Below are 17,940 nucleotides of genomic sequence, written 5' to 3'. Positions count from 1 at the left end.
AAAAACTGCGAGACAAGGCATCCGCCTTAACATTCTTAGTACCTGGGATGTAAGTAACGGAAAAATTAAACCGCGAGAAAAACAGTGCCCACCTAGCCTGACGGGCATTCAGGCGCTTGGCAGCATCAAGATATATCAGATTTTTATGATCCGTAAAAACCTGAACGGGAAATTCAGCACCTTCCAAGAGGTGGCGCCAGTGTTCAAATGCGAGTTTAATAGCCAAAAATTCCCGATTACCAATATCGTAATTCAGTTCAGTCTCCGAAATTTTTTTTGAAAAAAAGGCACAGTGATGTACTCCATCCCCGTTATCCTGAGACAATACTGCACCAACCCCCACAGAGGAAGCATCAACCTCAACCAAAAACGGCTTAGTCACATCAGGCTGCATAAGGATGTCTCCTTGAGATACACAAAAGCTTCAATGGCCTCAGAAGTCCACTGAACCGCATCAGCACCTTTCCTGGTGAGATCGGTCAGAGGTTTGACAATAATAGAAAATTTTTTAATGAATTTTCTATAATAATTGGCGAAACCCAAAAACCTCTGTATCGACTTCAAACCAATAGGCCTAGGCCATTCCTGCACAGCTTGAACTTTCACCGGGTCCATCTCAAAACCTTCGCTGGAGATAATGTAGCCCAAAAAACTAATTCTCTGTACAGCGAACTCACATTTCTCCAGCTTAGCAAAAAGTGAATTGTCCATTAATAACTGTAATACCTCACGTATGCTCCGCCAATGAGACTCCAGATCCGGCGAATAAATCAAAATGTCATCCAAATACACAACCACATTTTTGCCGATCAAAGGTCTAAGGATGTCATTAATAAGATTCTGAAAAAATGCAGGAGCATTAGTAAGACCAAAAGGCATAAACAAATTCTCAAAATGACCCACAGGAGTGTTAAAAGCAGTCTTCCATTCGTCACCCTCCTTCATGCGCAACAGATTGTATGCCCCCCGAAGGTCAATTTTAGAGAACCACTTGGCCCCCACTAACTGGTTAAACAGATCAGGAATCAATGGCAGTGGGTAAGGATTGCGTATAGTAATTTTGTTAATCTCACGAAAATCCAGACAAGGACGTAAACCGCCGTCCTTTTTTTTTACAAAAAAAAATCCAACCGCCACAGGAGACTTAGAGGGCCTAATGTGACCGGCGGCCAAACTTGTCTGTATGTATTCCTCCAAAGCCTTTCTCTCAGGAATAGTAAGATTAAATAAACGACTCTTAGGAAGAGTCGCTCCAGGGACAAATTCAATAGTACAATCATAGTCTCGCAAAACCTGCGATTCCTTCTCAGAAAAAACTCTCCAAAAATCCTGAATAGGAACAGGCATTTCCCCCCTATCCACAGCTGCAATGCGCCCGTTACAACACTTGTCATAACATTTATGGCTCCAGGATTTAATTTCATTGGTAGACCAATCCAGTACAGGATTGTGCAATTTTAACCAGGGCAATCCCAACACCACCGGAGAAGGCAAGTTATTCAAAACTACCAAATCCAATTTCTCATGGTGAACACCATTAATAGTGAGGGGAAATTCACAGACCTTGAGAGTAACATTCTTCAAAGGGGAGCCATCCACAGAAACCACAGCAATGGGGGATGACAAAGGTTCGGGTTTTAAATTGAGTTTTTCCAAGAATCCCCCATCAATTACATTCAGAGTAGACCCACAATCGACAAACACCCAAAATTCCATTAATTTTTCCTGAGCAATAGTGGAAGCAGCTAAAAATACACCCTTGGAATTTAAACAGGCAATACGGGCATGACTGACCATTTTTTTTTCTTTCTTCATACGAAGCACACAGCTTTTAATGAAATGACCAGAATTTCCGCAATAGAAACACAAACCTTCAGAAAATCTGCGGTCTTTTTCTTGAGAGCGAGGTGCCATCGCTCCAATCTCCATCGGCTCTCCACTGTTAGTACACACATTCATATGACCAGAAACTGACATAGCAGAGGATTTGCTTTCATTAACCCTTGCACGCAGTCTCCTATCCACCCGTATAGCTAATTGCATAGCCTGTTGCAAATCTTCAGGTGTGGGATAAGCAATTAGCAGGTCTTTAACCCTTTCACTAAGCTCTGCCAGAAACAGACTCTTCAGAGCAGAATCGTTCCACCCTATTTGAGTAGACCACCGACGGAAATGAGTACAATATTTTTCCACATTACCTGATCCCTGTCTCAAACGTCTCAACTCAGTCTCAGCAGATGAGACACGGTCAGGATCATCATATAATAGCCCCAAAGCAGAAAAAAAACTATCCACTGATCTAAAGCATGTATCACTAGGTAGCAAAGAAAAGGCCCACTCCTGAGGTTCTTTGCGCAAAAGTGAAATTATGAACCCTAAGCGCTGGGATTCATCCCCAGAGGACCTGGGTCTCAAACGAAAATACAATAAGCAAGCATTTTTAAATGAAAAAAATTCTTGGTGTTCACCAAAAAATAAATCAGGCAAACGTACCTTAGGCTCCAAGAAATGTGCTCCAGAACAGTTACTCACGTGCTGATGGAGCTCGGCCACCTCCAGAGAGAGTCCCTGCAGGCGTTTAGCCAAATCCTGAACCGACACCATGATGGAACAGAAAAATCTTTCCTTAGAGAATTTGCGGGCTGGACTTACTGTTATGTTCTGCTACCAGAGCTAAGGAAAGAGAGGAGATCTGTCCCTACGATAGAACTCAGCTTGATCCCTACGATGTAACAGGGGACCTGATCCTGCGATCAGACCTGCTAAAGTCCTCAGCTAGTCTGTACGGAGACCTATAGATGTGGGGAAGGAATCCCTACAAGTACTAGGGACTGGGAGCAAAATGGACACCTCCTAACAGAAATAGTAGCAGACAGACGAACAAATAATAAATATAGAACACAGAGGTCCGAAGACCAAGCAAACTAACAGAGTTAGATACTAAGCACCGGCTAGCTAAAGAGTAGTAATACAATGAAGTCCAGCAAAGCCAGAAGGGCGGAGCAGGACTAAATAGGCCAACAAGGTCATGTGACCAGCAATAGAAAAAACCTAAGAGCAAGGTTCTAACACATACGCCATCCTGTCGACCCCCTCTATCCACTTCACACAAGCAGAAACGGCTCCAGTGGGCCAAACATTACATGAAGACTGATTTCAAAACTGTTTTGTTCACGGATGAGTGCCGTGCAGCGCTCGATGGTCCAGATGGATGGAGTGGAGGATGGCTGGTTGATGGACACCCCACGCAAACACGGCTACAGTGCCAACAAGGAGGAGGTGGAGTAATGTTTTGGGCTGGAATCATGGGGAGAGAGATTGTCGGCCCCTTTAGGATCCCTGAAGGCGCTAAAGATGAACTCCATAATGTATGTGGATTTTCTCAAACAGCACTTCCTGCCATAGTTCAAGAAGAAGAACCGTGTGTTTCACAGCAAGATCATTTTTTTGCATGATAATGCACCATCTCATGCTGCACATAAAACATCTGCATCTCTGGCTGATATGGGCATAAAAGGGGACAAACTTATGGTGTGACCCCCATGCTCCCCTGACCTCTACCCCATTCAGAACCTCTGGAGCATCATCAAAAGGAGTGTCTATGATGGCGGGAGGCAGTTCACATCTAAGCAACAGCTCTGGGAGGGTATTCTGTCCTCATGCAAAACAATTGAAGCAGAAACCATCCAAAACCTGACAAATTCAGTGGACGAGAGAGTTCAGAAGCTCCTTTCGAACAAGGGGTCCTATGTGAAAATGTAACATCACCTAGAATAAAGTTTTGAGTTGAAAACTGTTTGATTTCAGTTTCTAATAACCTGCTAATGCTTATAATTTCAAAAATGACCATTTTTTTGGTCTTTATTAAAATGAAAAGGTTGATCGAAAAGTTTGGGGGATCTAAGAGTGTGGCAACCCAGTAGTCATGATTGCTTCGAATTCTGACAATATGAGGGTCATGTTGCAGGTAGTGCAGCAAGAAGGCACTTATGTGTCTTGCACATCTCGGAGCCCCAAAATTATTTTCCGGGCTAGATGCAGCTAAAAATTATTATTAATTTTAAATCTGGTGGAGCTTAGTATAGATGGCCTAATAGGATCAGTGCTGCACATTGCTACAAAGCCCAAATTATTTTCCAGTCAAGATACAGATAAACATGATTAGTAATTTTAAATCTGGTGGAGCTTATTATAGATGGCCTAATAGAATCAGTGCTGCACACTGCTACAAAGCCCAAATTATTTTCCAGCCAAGATACAGATAAACATGATTAGTAATTTGAAAGCTTAAAACGGTTGGTAGGGTGATTTTAACCAATCATCAAGCTTTTACTCTCCCCAGGATGACACAGGGGTAGAAAAGTCGTTTCGGATCCATGATTTGTTCATCTTTATGTACGTGAGTCTGTCTACATTATCAGTGGAGAGCCGCATGCGCTTATCTGTCAGCACACCACCAGCAGCGCTGAACACACGTTCAGACAGAACGCTGGCTGCGGGGCATGACAAGATCTCCAAGGCGTAAGTGGCTAGCTCCGGCCATTTATCCAGATTGGAAGCCCAAAAAGAGCAAGGGTCCAGTGACACAGTCATGGCTTCAATGTTTACTTGGAGATACTCCTGTACCATCGTCTCTAGGCGTTGACTATGTGTCAGACTTCTTGTCTCCTGTGGCCTTGCAAAGGATGGGCTAAAAAAGTGGTGAAATGATTCCGCAAAATTGATGTTACCAGCAGATACTGTGTTTCTGTTACGGTTTGAGGGCTGAACACTTGACGGTCCCACGGTTGGCAAGATGGAACTGTGAGATTCACTACGTGCACCACTGGTGTTTTGTGGAAAAGCACATGTAAGATTCTGCAACAGTCTCTGCTCATACTCCTGCATGCGTGCATACCTTTCTATGGCAGGAATAATTTCTGCAAATTTACTTTTGTACCGGGGATCTAACAGTGTGGCAACCCAGTAATCAGGATTATTTCTAATTCTCACAATTCGAGGGTCATGTTGCAGGTAGTGCAGCAAGAAGGCACTCATGTGTCTTGCGCATCCAGGAGCACCAAGTCCCTGTTGTGTTGGTGGCGAGGTAACAATCATGCTTCCTTCCTCTGTCCTCTCCCCCCAACCTTGCACAACAGAAATGTGATCAAGGTCTCCCTCATCTGATGAGTCTTCCATCAGTTCGTCCTCCACTTCTTCCTGGGCTCCTGCACCTTCCTCACTAGTTTGGCTGCTACCATGCGCCCTGGTAAAACCATCTCCCCCATCCTCACATGCCTGCCGCCTTGGTGCTGCCGACCGACTGGACCTTGCAGATGTTAGCCCTTCCGCATACAACTCCTCCTCCTCTACTTCCTCCACCTCCTCTTGTGCCACCACCTGACTCCGAATTCTGTTTAACATGTGCTCCAGCATGTAAATCACCGGAATAGTCATGCTGATAATGGCATCATCAGCACTAAACATCTTCGTCGCCATTTCAAAACTGTGCAGAAGGGTGCATAGGTCCCTGATCTGAGACCACTCCTCCAGCGTGATTTGCCCCACCTCTGGATCTCGTTGGCCCAGGCTATACGTCAGAACGTATTGCACCAGGGCTTGTCGGTGCTGCCACAGTCGCTGCAACATGTGCAGGGTTGAATTCCACCGGGTAGGCACATCGTATTTTAGCCGGTGAAGTGGCAGGCCCAACGACTTGTGTAGAGATGTAAGTCGCTGAGCTGCGGGATGCGAACGGCGGAAGTGAGCACACAGCGACCGTGCCCTCTGCAGAAGGCCATCTAGTCTGGGATAGTGGGCTAAAAATTGCTGGACAACCAGGTTCAACACGTGAGCCATACAAGGCACGTGTGTGACATTGCCCCGGCGAAGGGCCGCACCCAGGTTTGCAGCATTGTCGCACACGGCCTTCCCTGGTTTCAGGTCCAGTGGAGACATCCATTCATGAAATTGGTTCTCCAGAGCTGACCACAACTCCTCAGCTGTGTGACTCACATTTCCCAGACATTTCAAAGTAAAAACTGCCTGATGACGTTGAGCCTTACTGCCAGCATAGTAAGGAGGTGTGCAGGATCCCTTCTGCGCAGTTAGAAAGCTTGTGGCATGACCAGACAGGCTTTGGGTGCAGGTAGAAGACCGAGAGGAGGTTGAGGAGGCAGAAGCAGTGGAGGAACTTTGACATAAAGAGGATTGACGCACAACTCATGGGGGCGGCAAGACTTGGACAGCAGCCCCTTGTCCTGCTGTCATCATAGTTACCCAGTGCCCAGTCAGCGACATGTAATGCCCCTGTCCATGCCTACTCGTCCAAGTGTCTGTGGTGAAATGCACCCTGTCACACACAGAGTTTCTCAAAGAAGCGGTGATGTTGTGTGCGACATGCTGGTGGAGCGCAGGCACACCTTTCTTTGAGAAGTAGTGCCGACTGGGCATCTGGTACTGGGGCACTGCGACGGACATAAGGTCTCGAAAATCCTCTGTGTCCACCAGGCGGAAAGGCAGCATTTCTGTAGCCAAGAGCTTGCAGATGGTGAAATTCAACCTCTTAGCTTTCTCATGGCTAGGAGGAAATGGTCTTTTACTTGTCCACATCTGAGGGACCGAGGGCTGGCTATTGTGCTTAGACGGGGTTGATGAGGGTGTCCCCGGCAAACTGCCGGTCTGTGAGGAAGATGCAGGCGGACATGTTAGGTTGCCTTGATCCAAAGGTGGTGCTATCGATGTCGGACAGCGCTCAACACCAGCTGGTGTTACCACCTCCAAAGAGAATGATGACCTGCCAATCACGCTGGCTGTTGCGGGTAAAGAGGTGGCAGGTCTGCACCCCAAAACAGGTGTGACTGCTGTCCCCCCAGTCACAGAGGATGAAGAGGCCGCGGATGCACAAGATATGGAGACGGTGGTTGGCCCGGCCGGCTAGGCCGCATTGTAGCACACTGAGCTTCCCACTGCAACTTATGCTTCATGTCCATGTGCCGGTTCATGCATGAAGTACTCAAACTATGTATCTTTTGGCCTCTACTTAGCTTTTGCTGACAAATGTTACAGATAACATGAGTTGGGTCATCTTTATCGATCTGAAAAAATGCCCAGGCTATGCAAGGCTTAGCACCCATGCGACCTGAAGAGCCACCACGACTTGTGGTGAGAGGCAGAGTTGTGTTTGAGGATGCAGTTGTTGACGTGCTTCCAGTACTACGTCTCTGTCCAGGAAGGCGCAACCTGACCTCGTCGTCACTAGCATCTTCCTCCACCTCCTCTGCTGACCTCATCTCTTGGCTGACTGTGGGTTGACAGTAAGTGGGATCTCCAACCTCATCATCATCACCCTGTGCGTTATCACACCCGTCGTCCTCAGAGCCAACCTGTTCCTGCCCTGACAAAAAACTAAAGTTGTCGCTCCAATCAGGTATTTGAGTCTCATCATCGTCTTCCTCATTGTCTCCACCAACAGGAGTTACAGTTTGGGAATGAGGGTCTACATTATGGTCAGAACCTTCTGCGTCTGGTCCTGGATCCGACTCATAAAGATTCTGGGCATCAGTTCAGATCATTTCCTCGTCTGGATTCACAGAAGCGCTGGAGTCGACCTCTGATTCCCAGGCTATAGTATGAGTAAACAGCTCTGCAGACTCAGCCATCTGTTCTACCTCATACTCAGACGGGCAGCTGGAGATTTGGGAGCTGTGAGGAAGCAAGTGCGATTGGGGTGACACCTTTGAGGACTGGAGTATTTGTGATGTTGAAGTTGATGTGGAGGAGAGCCCACTTAAAGGAGCACTTGATATCCGTTGAAGCACTTGCTGTTTTTGTGCCTCATCTGGAATTTGTAGCGATTGGCGTGGCCGTAAGAAAGGGATCTTATCACATTGTCCACTAAAAGAAGTAGACATTTTAGTTTGGCTGGAAGATGGTCTTTCTTCTGCAGATGTTACTGTTGCTTTAACACCTACCCCACGGACACAACCTTTTTTCCCCTTCCCAACACGCCTATTCCCCTTTCCACCAGCAGCAGGCCTTTTTCCACTCATTTTGGTGGTTAACTAATTCACAACTCTGGAGTTGTTTGCACAAAAAAACAATGGATGGGAACCGAGCAGAGCTGAGTGGCCAAACTGTGGTATTAAGCCAAAACTATTGGCTGGGTTAGATGCAGAAAAAAATTATATTCAATTTGCAACCTGATGGAGGTCAGTATAGATGGACTAATAGAACAAGTCCCACACACAGCTAGAAGCCCAAATATTTTTTCAGAGGTAGATGCAGAAAAAAAATATATTCAGTTTGCCACCTGATGGAGGTCAGTATAGATGGACTAATAGAGAAAGTCCCACACACTGCTAGAAGGCCAAATATTTTTTCAGAGCTAGATGCAGAAAAAAATTATATTCAGTTTGCAACCTGATGGAGGTCAGTATAGATGGACTAATAGAACAAGTCCCACACACAGCTAGAAGCCCAAATATTTTTTCAGAGGTAGATGCAGAAAAAAAAAATATTCAGTTTGCAACCTGATGGAGGTCAGTATAGATGGACTAATAGAGAAAGTCCCACACACTGCTAGAAGGCCAAATATTTTTTCAGAGCTAGATGCAGACAAAAAATTATTTTTAATTTGCAACCTGATGGAGATCAGTATAGATGGACTAATAGAGAAAGGCCCACACACTGCTAGAATGCCAAATATTTTTTCAGAGCTAGATGCAGATATAAATTATTTTTAATTTGCAACCTGATGGAGGTCAGTATAGATGGACTAATAGAGAAAGTCCCACACACTGCTAGAAGGCCAAATATTTTTTCAGAGCTAGATGCAGACAAAAAATTATTTTTAATTTGCAACCTGATGGAGGTCAGTATAGATGGACTAATAGAGAAAGTCCCACACACTGCTAGAAGGCCAAATATTTTTTCAGAGCTAGATGCAGATATAAATTATTTTTAATTTGCAACCTGATGGAGGTCAGTATAGATGGACTAATAGAGAAAGTCCCACACACTGGTAGAAGGCCAAATATTTTTTCAGAGCTAGATGCAGAAAAAAATTATATTCAGTTTGCAACCTGATGGAGGTCAGTATAGATGGACTAATAGAACAAGTCCCACACACAGCTACAAGCCCAAATATTTTTTCAGAGGTAGATGCAGATAAAAATTATTTTTAATTTGCAGCCTGATGGAGGTCAGTATAGATGGACTAATAGAGAAAGTCCCACACACTGCTAGAAGGCCAAATATTTTTTCAGAGCTAGATGCAGACAAAAAATTATTTTTAATTTGCAACCTGATGGAGGTCAGTATAGATGGACTAATAGAGAAAGTCCCACACACTGCTAGAAGGCCAAATATTTTTTCAGAGCTAGATGCAGACAAAAAATTATTTTTAATTTGCAACCTGATGGAGGTCAGTATAGATGGACTAATAGAGAAAGTCCCACACACTGCTACAAGGCCAAATATTTTTTCAGAGCTAGATGCAGAAAAAAATTATATTCAATTTGCAACCTGATGGAGGTCAGTATAGATGGACTAATAGAATGATGCTATGCCCAAAAGATTTTACTTCACTAGGTGCAGTAAAAAAATTGGTATTCTATACACAGGTGGTATATCTTGCAACACAGATAGGCTACTCCACTGACTAACATACTCTGCAATAGGCCAAAAAGGATTAGCTTTGCTAGATTCAGCCAAATGCTGTGAAAAAAACTTGCACAGCACTGGCACAGACCTGCCTGGCAAAAACTGATAGGAACTGATGTAACCTAGTCCTGAAAAGGACTCCAATTACAATTAGTCTTTACTCCCACAATCTATCTATTTAAGAGCACAGACCTGCCTGATAAAAGTCGTAGGAAATGCTGTAACCTAGTCCTTAAAAGGACTGCAATCACAACTATTCCCTACTCCCAAGCTATCTGTAGATTTGTGCGAAAATTGGCTTGAAATTAACAAGGTATAGCGCACACAGCAACAGCGGTGCCGTCTAACACGCAGCTGCAGCAGTGAGAAAATGGTGGCGACGGGGAAAATGGCTTGGTCTTATAGGGCAAGGACATGTGACATACACTGCCAATGACACATGCCCTTGCTTGTGTGAAAAAAAGCACTTCGCTCCGTGTGTGCGCTGCTGATAGGCTGACAGATTGCACCTCCCCACTGTAAATGTGGGAAAGAGAAAAAAAAATGGAGACCTTCATTATTCCTGCAGAGATCCATCCCCTGCCCCTCCCCCCACCCCGCTGTACACTCAAACTGCGTATTAACATTAATTTTCATTATTACTGAGAAAAAATCCAGTTATGATTTTGGTGCACGAACAGTTATCGAACATAACCTCGAACAGCCGAATTTTTCTCAAATCGTTCGTGTTTTCCGAACGGCTCGAACACCGCCCAAAACAGCTCGAATTTGAGATTGGCGAACAGTTCGAGTCGAACAACGCTCATCTCTACTGATAATTCCCAGGATAAATGACACATCCCCCACTGCAGCAACCTCACAAGCCCCTGCACACAGTAAACAGCCTGTAGACTCATGTGAAGCAGCTGTGAATGAACCAACACTGAAGGATATATTCTCAGTAGTGACATTTTGCAAATCTGCACTCACAGCCCTGACTCTGCAGGTTGATGGCTTAAAGAGTGAAATGGCTAATTTCCGTACTGCCATGCAGAAATCTGAGGAGAGGACGGAGGCAGTGGAGGAGCATGTAGGCAGTGCTGAAGATCAGATTGCTGAACTGTTAAAAAGGGAGAAAAAATATGTCCAGCATATTTCGGAGCAGGAATTTAAACAGACGATCTTGAAAACCGGCATAGATATATGGCAACTGGATATCTATATACCCAGACTATTCCGCAGCAGTTCAAAAGTTCAGAATGAAATTCAGAGAGGTCAAGAGAAGACTACGGGGACTGGGTTTGGCTTACTCAATGCTATATCTGGCCAAATTAAGGGTGGTGGCTCTGGGAGGGGTACACTTTTTTCAGACCCCTGAGGAGGCTACAATTTGGCTGGATTAGAATGGCAAACGTTTCAGAGCAGATGCGGCCTGTTGAAGAAGGCTCTGGCTTTTCGAGGGTTAATTGTTATTAAGATTGTAAAATTTGAATGGTTATAGGATAATTGTCCTTTTGTACTGCGGGACGAAAATGTTTATAATGGTTGTGTTCAGCGGCGCAACAGGCATTTTATTCTGTCATCGGTGGGCGGGAGAGACGAAAAGGTGGAGAGTTAACTAGAAGAGTAGTAAAGTGTCAGAAATCTCAGACCCTAATAATTGCCAGGTTGTGGAAAGGCGTTCTCCTTTCTTGTATAGAGAGTGCGGTATGGGTATTAAAACAAAAGGTTGATAAAGTTCCTGTGGGGAAAGGGTTGGGGAAGTTCGAGGGGTAGTTTAAGTTGAGTTTTAAAATGGGGAATCGGGGGCTGTAGGTGTTAGAGAAGGGAGGGTACTGGGGGGGATGGAGACCAATGGGGGGGGGAAGAAATACTGATATTACTAACTATGATGGGAGGAAGAGTTAAAATTTTGAGCTGGAATGTTAGAGGCCTATCTAACAACATGAGACGAACAGCAATACTGCAATATATTATGCAGAGGCCCTCTGTGATATGCCTTCAGGAAACACACCTGGTTAGTGAAAAAATAGCTGTGCTACAGAAGAGATGGGTGAGGAAGGCATATCACTCGACATTCTCAGCCTACTCTAGAGGGGTGTCAATACTGGTACACTCAAGCACGCCATTTGTAGAGGTAGAGGTGTCGATAGACAAAGTGTTATGATAGGCTACAAGCACTAAGGAAAGACAGGAGATCTGTCCCTACAATAGAACTAAGCTAGATCCCTACGATGTAACGGGGAACCTGATCCTGCGATCAGACCCGCTAAAGTCCTCAGCTAGTCTGAACGAAGACCTATAGATGTGAGAGAGGGATCCCTACAAGAACTAGGGACTGGGAGAAAGATGGACACCTCCTAGCAGAAATTGTAGCAGTAAAAAGACAAACACACAACATAAAGGTCAAAAGACCTAGCTAAACTGACTGAGAAAGGTTACAAAGCACCTGGCTAGCTTAAGAGTAGAAATTACAATGAAGTCCAGCATGGCCAGAAGGGCGCAGCAGGATTAAATAGGCAAAAAGGTCATGTGACCAGCAAAATAGAAAAAACCTAACAGGAGAGTTCTAACACAAAGATGGTCAATATGTATTTGTAGTGTGTAAGATTTTCAATAGACTAGTATGCATTGTGTCTGTATATATCCCTCCGCCATACTCAGGGAATAAGATGCAGGAAATTCTAGAAATATCGGGTAGATGGGTAGGGGTTCCTATGCTTATAGTGGGTGAAGTAAACAATATTGTCAATGACCACTGGGAAAAGGGAAGACATGCCTTCTTGAGGAATGAGGGGAATGAGACAGCGTTTGGTAACTATTTAAAGGAAGTAGCCTTGACAGATGTATGGCGGGTACGAAATGTGGATAAGTACTGCTACTTCTGCTATTCGGCCACATATGGCTCTTTGTCCCATATAGACGTAGCCCTGGGAAATGAATGGATGGATAATTTGGTACAGGAGGTGGAGTATTTACCAAGAGTGGTGTCGGACCACAGTCCGATAGTGGTGCTACTACAAATTGAGGACCAGGCGAGTAAATCGGGGTTGGGATGGAAGATTCATCCTTTTTGGCTGCAACTCCTAGACATGGGGAAGATTGGTGATGAGGTCGCTGAATTTTTTAGGCTTAATGAGGGTAGTACAGAGCAACACATTGTTTGGGACACTATGAAGGCATATTTAAGGGGGATTTTGTTCAGAGACATATCAAGGCATAAGACTACATCCAGAAACAAGGATATAGCGGTAATGGAAGAATTAAGCTCAGCGGAGGGAGCGCTGAGTAACCAGAATTCACAGGACACGCATGAAGGCTGCACAGGAAGAGGTAAATAAATCACATTTGCACAAGGTAGAAAGGTTGAGGGCATTTCAAAAAGAAGGTTTCTATGCAGAGGGTGAAAAAGTAGGACATCTGCTCTCAGTGGTGGCTTCTGCGCAGCGGGACTCGGCACATGTATATGCATTAAAACAAGAGAATGGCAGTGTAGTTACTTAGGGGGAGCAAATTTTGGAAGTCTTTAGAGGATTTTACAGGAAGTTATACTCCTCGCAGTCACAGCAGGTGCAAGGGGAGATTGATGCTTTCCTAGGGGAGGCTCACCTACCTAAGTTAAGCAATGAAGACAGAGAACAGCTTGACAAACTGCTTTCAGCGGAGGAATTGGGAGAGGCTTTGGCATCCATGGCCGGGGACAGGGCACCGGGGGCTGACGGCATCCCAGCTGAAGTATACAAAAACATCAATGAGGAAATAATAACTAAATTGTTAGGGGTATTTGATGAAGCATTGGAGATGGGAGTGTTACCCGCATCTATGAGGGAGGCCATTGTTGTAGTCATTCCCAAAGCTGAAAAAAATCCACAGCTGCCAGAGTCATATTGACCAATATCACTTTTGACTGCAGATATGAAAATACTGGCCAAGGCTTTGGCGAACAGAATAATCCGGGTAATAGACAAGGTAGTCCACTTGGACCAATCTGGCTTCATGCCAAATAAATCCACTGCTGTCAATTTAAGGAGGCTGTACTTAAACATGCAAATTCCAGCTGAAAATGCAGGTAAGAGAGTGGTGGTATCTCTAGATGCACATAAAGCCTTTGACAGTGTGGAATGGAACTACCTGTGGTCGGTGCTGAGTAGCCTTGGGTTCGGGCCAGTGTTTACCTCATGGGTAAAATTGCTGTACTCCTCTCCAACAGCCAGAATTAAAGTGAATAACAAACTGTCGGAAAACTTCCCTCTGTTTAGGGGTACGAGACACGGGTGTCCGTTGTCCCCGCTGCTATTTGAACTAGCTGTGGAGCCATTAGCTGCCAAAATAAGAAGATCGCAGGAGGTGAAGGGGTTTGTATATGGGAAAACAGAGGAGAAGAGAGCTTTATATGCCAGTGATATTCTACTATTTTTGGAAAATCCTGGGGAAGCCTTGAGAAATGTAGTGACACTAACTGAGGGATTTGGACAGATATCGGGACTACTCATTAACTGGGATAAGTCGTGTGTTCTGCCGATAGATGGAAAGGGTGATTGTAACGGGAAGGTGGAACTATTTATCAAATTAAAGGTGGTCCCACAATTTAAGTACTTAGGGATTCATATAGCTCTTCCACTGATGACATTTGAGGAGCTTAATATATGCCCTTTATTACCAAAACTGCGCACTAAAATCACAGCGTGGAATAAGTTACATTTATCGGTGGTGGGCAGAGTCAACCTCCTCAAAATGATTGTGATGCCGCAACTGTTATATGTGCTGCATAATTCCCCCATCTGGATCCCAATGAGCAGGTTCTGTAGGATAAAATCACTATTTGGAGAATTAGTGAGGGGTAGGAAGAGTCCCAGACTTAAACAGGAAACACTGGAGAGACCGAAAGAGGAGGGAGGCCTAGCGCTCCCTAATCCCTGGTTATACTTTCTTTCTGCACAAAGCCAACACCTCAAGGTCTGGGGGGAGACTATGGAAAAGGGACAGGTACCTGTCAGTTTGGAGCACTTAATTAAGATTTCGCCATTAAGTATGGGACTGGAGGCTGGAATCTGCAAGAAATGGGGATCGTATTACCATACCATAAATCTAATACATAAGATGTGGCAGAAAATCAAGCAGATTAGGGGGGTAACTCACTTCACTAAGTTTTGAACCTATCTGGGATAACATCTATTTCAGTAATATGAAGGGGTTTGGTGAGTGGAAAGAAATGGGTATTGGCCTGATCTATCACTTGATTTACAGAGGGAAGCTTAAATCATATGAAATGTTGCAGGAAGAATTTCAATTCCCAAGGCTAAACCTCTTTCAATATAGACAGGTTCAACACGCATTTCAGACCCAAAGCAGAAGAGGGCCTATTGGAATACAAATAGAACTGATGTTAGATTTTATACTTAAAAACAGAGGAACGAAAGGGGCAATATCTGAAGTGTATAGAGACCTGCTGCATGCCTTTCTTGGAGGACACCCTATCAAAGCTAGAAGGAAGTGGGAGACAGGCTTGGGAGAGATAAACAACGATAGGTGGGAGTCTATTCTAGAATATATACCCAAGTTATCCATGAGTGAGCCTGGGAGAATGTCACAGCTGTATATGATCCACAGGGTGTATAGAACCCCTGATATGTTATTTAAAGCAGGGTTGAAGTCTAACTCCGACTGCCCAAGGTGCTCGCAGTCTCAGGCAGACATACTGCATATGCTTTGGCATTGTCCTAGATTGTCCTCCTTTTGGATCGTAGTGTTGATCCGTATTGGAATGGTGTATAAGTGTATTGTCCCTAGGGATCCACTGACATGTATATTAGGGCACGTTGAGGAAATAAAAACAGCAACATGACCAAAATAGCAATTGCGAGATTATTGTTTATTGCTAGAAAATTGATTGCAAAATATTGGATTAGTGAGGAGCCCCGGTCCAGACGCAAATTCATTGCCCAAACGAACTACAGTTATATGAAAAAGTTTGGGCACCCCTATTAATCTTAAGCTTAATGTTTTCTTAAAATTGGTGTTTTTGCAACAGCTATTTCAGTTTGATATATGTAATAACTGTTGGACACAGCAATGTTTCTGCCTTGAAATGAGGTTTATTGTACTAACAGAAAATGTGCAATCTGCATTCAAACAAAATTTGACAGGTGCATAAGTATGGGCACCCTTATCATTTTCTTGTTTTAAATACTCCTACCTACTTTTTACTGACTTACTAAAGCACTTTTTTTGGTTTTGTAACCTCATTGAGCTTTGAACTTCATAGCCAGGTGTATGCAATCATGAGAAAAGCTACTTAAAGTGGCCACTTGCAAGCTGTTCTCCTGTTTGAATCTCCTCTGAAGAGTGGCATCATGGGCTCCTCAAAACAACTGTCAAATGATCTGAAAACAAAGATTATTCAACATAGTTGTTCAGGGGAAGGATACAAAAAGCTGTCTCAGAGATTTAACCTGTCAGTTTCCACTGTGAGGAACATAGTAAGGAAATGGAAGAACACAGGGACAGTTCTTGTTAAGGCCAGAAGTGGCAGGCCAAGAAAAACATTAGAAAGGCAGAGAAGAAGAATGGTAAGATCAGTCAAGGACAATCCTCAGACCACCTCCAGAGAGCTGCAGCATCAACTTGCTGCAGATGGTGTCACTGTGCATCGGTCAACTATACAACGCACTTTGCACAAGGAGAAGCTGTATGGGAGAGTGATGCGAAAGAAGCCGTTTCTGCAAGCACGCCACAAACAGAGTCGGCTGAGGTATGCAAAAGCACATTTGGAGAAGCCAATTTCTTTTTGGAAGAAGGTCCTGTGGACTGATGAAACCAAGATTGAGTTGTTTGGTCATACAAAAAGGCATTATGCATGGTGGCAAAAAAACACAGCATTCCAAGAAAAACACTTGCTACCCACAGTAAAATTTGGTGGAGGTTCCATCATGCTTTGGGGCTGTGTGGCCAATGCCGGCACCGGGAATCTTGTTAAAGTTGAGGGACGCATGGATTCCACTCAGTATCAGCAGATTCTTGACAATAATGTTCAAGAATCAGTGATAAAGTTGAAGTTATGCAGGGGATGGATCTTTCAGCAAGACAATGATCCAAAACACCGCTCCAAATCTACTCAGGCATTCATGCAGAGGAACAATTACAATGTTCTGGAATGGCCATCCCAGTCCCCAGACCTGAATATCATTGAACATCTGTGGGATCATTTGAAGAGGGCTGTCCATGCTCGGCGATCATCAAACTTAACTGAACTGGAATTGTTTTGTAAAGAGGAATGCTCAAAAATACCTTTATCCAGGATCCAGGAACTCACTAAAAGCTACAGGAAGCGACTAGAGGCTGTCATTTTTGCAAAAGGAGGATCTACTAAATATTAATGTCACTTTTCTGGTGAGGTGCCCATACTTATGCACCTGTCAAATTTTGTTTGAATGCAGATTGCACATTTTCTGTTAGTACAATAAACCTCATTTCAAGACAGAAACATTACTGTGTCCAACAGTTATTACATATATCAAACTGAAATAGCTGTTGCAAAAACACTAATTTTTATAAAACATTAAGCTTAAGATTAATAGGGGTGCCCAAACTTTTTCATATAACTGTATATAATTCAACTTGAAAAAAGTATTTACACCAAGAGGAATAAGCAGGAATACTTCCATAAATTATGGCAGCCATGGTTAGATAGGATTAATTAGAGTATAATATATACTACTGTAGAGTAAAACTCTTGGTAAACTGCATGGTGTAGTGGAGAGGGAAGAAGGAAAGAAGAAAAGGGGAAGGAAAGAAAAGGAGTAAAGTAGGGAAGAAAAGGAAAGGAAAGAAGGGGGGGAATAAAATAAAAAAAAAAGAGAAAGAAAGGTCTCCATGGGGCGGGGAGGGTAAGGGAAGGGGGGGAACTTACTGTAATATTGTAAAACGAGTATTGTCATGTAATATTTGTTCCAAGTTTTGTTATGTTTAATAAAAATTTATCTGATTTAAAAAAAAAAGACAGATGTCACAAGCGATCTAGTTTCTTTCAAATGAGATGTCATTGTGCATTAAATTGTTTTAAATGTGTCCACATATAATAATAATATCTATTGTGATTTCAGACATCATTTGCAACACACAGGAAAACATTGCACGCAATGTTACTTTCCTGCTGCAATGATGTAGAATAAAGAATAAAATTGTGGTACAGTATTAGCCAGTAAAATCTATGCAACTACTTTTATACCCAAAAAACCCAAATGTATTGTAAGAGTTATACCTTTATTAGCTAACAAGAAAAAGCCCAGAAGCTGCTTTATCAGGCAAATTTACAAATAT

Source organism: Phyllobates terribilis, unplaced genomic scaffold (assembly GCF_046119375.1).
Source record: "Phyllobates terribilis strain yellow unplaced genomic scaffold, ASM4611937v1 Scaffold_1__5_contigs__length_1240528914, whole genome shotgun sequence".
Lineage (NCBI taxonomy): Eukaryota > Metazoa > Chordata > Amphibia > Anura > Dendrobatidae > Phyllobates > Phyllobates terribilis.
This window is presented reverse-complemented; position numbering follows the sequence as displayed.